This window comes from Zingiber officinale, chromosome 5B, assembly GCF_018446385.1.
Source record: "Zingiber officinale cultivar Zhangliang chromosome 5B, Zo_v1.1, whole genome shotgun sequence".
In the NCBI taxonomy this organism is placed as follows: domain Eukaryota; kingdom Viridiplantae; phylum Streptophyta; class Magnoliopsida; order Zingiberales; family Zingiberaceae; genus Zingiber; species Zingiber officinale.
This window is the reverse complement of record NC_055995.1, coordinates 110,647,342-110,651,270: the sequence shown is the minus strand read 5'-3', so window position 1 is coordinate 110,651,270 and position 3,929 is coordinate 110,647,342. Positions and strand designations below refer to the sequence as shown.

The 3,929-nt window shown below is 37.4% G+C and overlaps 1 non-coding gene across 1 annotated transcript; it reads right to left on the bottom strand.

Moving 5' to 3' along the window:
* Window positions 1-2,709: 2,709 nt before the first annotated feature.
* Window positions 2,710-2,816, bottom strand: LOC121988111. Its single transcript, XR_006113871.1, has one exon. It is a non-coding gene; the product is annotated as a small nucleolar RNA R71 (small nucleolar RNA).
* Window positions 2,817-3,929: the final 1,113 nt, after the last annotated feature.

The following is a 3,929-nucleotide window of genomic DNA, read 5'->3' as shown; positions in this document are numbered from 1 at the left end:
CTAATTCTTACATGAAAGAGAAAATATAGAGAATTTTGAGAGTGAACCCACTTAAGCTTTATAGGTTTGAAATAAGAGTTGAATTAGGTGATGTCGAACTAAGTTAAACGTCTAAATTTGCATTGTGATATGCTTGTGTTGCCTTATTATTTATTTTTTAAAACAAATATTGCATATGACCTTTCAATTAGAGTGATTGTCTTTATATTAATCAGCACGAATGATATTCACCCCTTAGATCTACCTTTTGTTTTTTACCCCACGTCTTCCAACTATAATATATAAAATTGATATTATATATATAATGTCTTTTAGGTAAATGCTAATTATTGTTCCTTGCTTCTCTTTAGGTAAAAGGAAATTTATGCAAAAAGCGAATTAAATAAATTTTAAATATAAACTTAACAGTAAAAGTAATAGTATTTAATTTGCAAGTGATTATATTGGAATGCTTACGTTGGTAAGTATTTTATCTTATATTATCCTTTGATCTTCTTATATATATATTATCATGCACTATCTTTTTATACCCATTAAGTCGTTGTACTTACTACCTATTATTTTTTCTTTGACTTTCAAGTTAGCAGATAGATGATGTGTTGTGTCACTCAGAGGTCCTGATTGTCAGTCCCACTTGAGTTCGGATTTCTGTTTGAGATGTTGGTGTTGGTGCAGCGGGGATCGGCAAGAGGGGGGGTGAATTGTATGCAATCAAAATTATACCCTCCTCAAACTTTCAACTCAAATAAAATAATAGTTATGAAATTAAACAGAATTAAAAAGAATGAACAGAGAAAACCAGACTCAATGTTTTTACTTGGTTACAACCAAGATGGTTGTTAATCCAAGACAGTTTGAAAGCGCACTAGAAACGCCTCCTTCTCTGAAGGCGGAGAAGCCTTTTACACTTTGAGAGCACAGAACTATTGCTTGGAAAATAAAACACAGAGAGTTGATTGCTTTTTTCTTGTTTCATTGTTATGTTCGAGACCCCTTTATATAGGGGTTCCAAGATTCATCCAGAGCCCCTGATCTTCGGGATCAGGGTTTGACTTCGAGAGGGAGATCGGTCGAACGATCCCTAGGTTCGGTCGACCGAACCTGTGTACTTTCCCAGCTTCCCGTCTGGATGCAGGCTCTGTGGATCGAGCTTAGGTTCGATCGACCGATCCTTGTATTCGGTCGATCAATCAGCCAACAATCTCTACTCGATCTGACCCGATCAAATCACTTCGACCAAGTCTGTGATTATCTCCAGTTCGGTCGACCGATCAGAAGGTTTGGTCGACCGATCAGCCATTGGTTGCTGACGTGGCTACTGACGTGTCTCCAACGGCTGGCTTCTGATGAAAGGGGTTCGGTCGACCGATCAGTGGGTTCGGTCGACCGAACACTTGTTAAGTCAACTTCCCGGTTGACTTGCTCTGGTTCGGCTTGCTTGGGTGATTTCGGCCATCCGGAATAGGGCTCACCCGAACCTAGTTCCCGGCCTTCTCCTCGAGCAATCTTCTGTTCCGGCTTTACGTCCCTCGAACGCCGCTCACGTTCTTCACGTGCGCCGGTGTACTCTTCCGCAACTCTCTCGTCCTTCGGACGCACCGAGCTCGTCAGCTCCCTTCCCGTGCCGTCCTTCTCGCTAGCTGCGTCTTCCGCTCGACTTCCTGCACTCCTAAGTTCCTGCACACTTAAACAAGAATTTTTAACAACTCAAACTCTTCCCTCACCATATCATATCATACTCCTTTCTCTTCTCTCATCCCATTCAATACTCTTCCCTCACCATGTTCTCTGATTTTTTTTTTTTTTACTTTAGGTCTCTTGCTCTTTAACAACTCAAACTCCACGATTAGTTTAGACAGTTATATTTGTTTATTATACTAGTATTTATCCACCAATCCCTCTAGATTCTTTATTATATTATTTAACGATAACTATGCACTCGCGGTTTGCACCACATCAAATTTTTAACGATGTTGCCAGAAATTAGTTTTGGTTAATATTAATTGAATTGCAAACTAATTGGACTAGACTGTTTTACTTCACAGTTTTATTTGCATTTTTTTACACTTTTCTTAGCATTATTTTTTTCTCTTTTCAATATATTTTAAATATGAAATATATTGGAAATCAAGTTGACACAATGAGGATGGTCGATAGGGCTAGACTTCTTATAGACTTCGTTGCACCTCTCTCTTAGCCCTCTAGATCTTGTATTGTTAGGCCCCTAATTGAAGCTAGATATTTCAAACTAAGCCTAGATTTGAATCTTATTATCCAACAATAACAATTTAGGGGCACACTTTCAGAAGATCTATATCAACATTTGAACCATTTTTTAATATGTTGTGATACAGTAAAGCGGGATGATGTTTCTAAAGATGCAATTAGATTAATGATATTTAATTTCTCTTTAACAAGCAAAGCTAGTGAAGGGGAGCCTTGACGCAACGGTAAAGTTGTTGTCATGTGACCAAAAGGTCACGGGTTCAAATCCTGAAAGCAGTCTCTTACAAAAAGCAGGGTAATGCTGTGTACAATGGATCCTTCCCCGGGACCCCGCATGACGGGAGCTTTGTGCACCGAGTTGTCTTTTTTTTTAACAAGCAAAGCTAGTGATTGGTTATACTTACTTCTATCAAGGAGTGTCACAACTTAGGGATCGATAGAGATGTATTTTCTTAATAAATATTTTCCACCAACTAAATAATAAAATTGAGAAGTCAAATCATAGAGTTTAAACAGACAAAAGGAGAATCATTGTTTAAGGCTTGGGAAAGACTCAAGGGATTGTTATTGTAGTGCCCCCATCATAGTCTAGAAGAATGGTTCATAATTCATCTATTCTACATGGGGATATTCAATGCAGTAAGGATTTTACTAGATTTGCCAGCAAAGGGTTCTTTAATAAGGAAAAATGTGAAAGATGTTTATTTGCTTATTGAGGATGTAACATCAAATCTAAACTGGGGGGAGAGGGTATAAGAAAGAGTCCCTCTAATGAAGATGATATTGATACATCAGCACAATGTGTAGTCGTGCATAGAACCAATCCAGAAAGTAATTTGGAATAAATAAAGAAAAATGTTGAGGTTATGAATCAGAACATCAACGAGATAAAGGAAAGAGTTGAGAGACTAGTGTCCAAGGGGATAAAATTTTCATCGAAATGCTCAAATGAACACCTCAACCTATCCGAGATAATGTTGGGCAAGACAGATGGTAAAAAGGATAGGGTCCTAGAAGTTAGGAAGAAACTTGATACTGAGGCATCTTCACTAAAAAAGTTGCCATAAATGCAGAGTTATATGAAGTTCCTAAAAGATACATGGTCTCTGAAAAGGAAATTGGAGGACAAAGCACTATGACGTTATCTAAAGAGTGCAACACTTTAATACATAATGGGTTGCTACCCAAATTAAAAGATCCTAAAAGTTTTTCAATACCTTGTACTATTAGTATCATCAGCATCGATAGAGTAATTTGTGATCTTGAATCTAGTGTGAGTCTTATACCACATACATTATACAAAAGAATTGGACTTACTAAATTGGAATCCACGAATGTGTCCTTATAGTTGGTGGACTATTCAATCTAGCATCCTATAGGAATAATTGAGGATGTGCTAGTAAAGATCGGAGATTACGTCATGCCTATAGATTTTATGGTGCTGGACATGAAAGAAGATATGCATATCCCCTCATATTGGGGAGACTTTTTCTAGATACTACTGGTGTCATTTTGATGTCAAGAACCATCGACTCTCATTGATGATTGGGAGATAGAAAGTTAAATTTGATCTATCTAAGGCTATTAAATTACCATCTAAAGTGAATACTTGTAGTGTAGAAGTGTTACATAGAGTTGTACAAGAAAAAAAAAAAAGAAAATGAGGTATCAAATGATGATGCATATGGAGATGAGGGAGATCT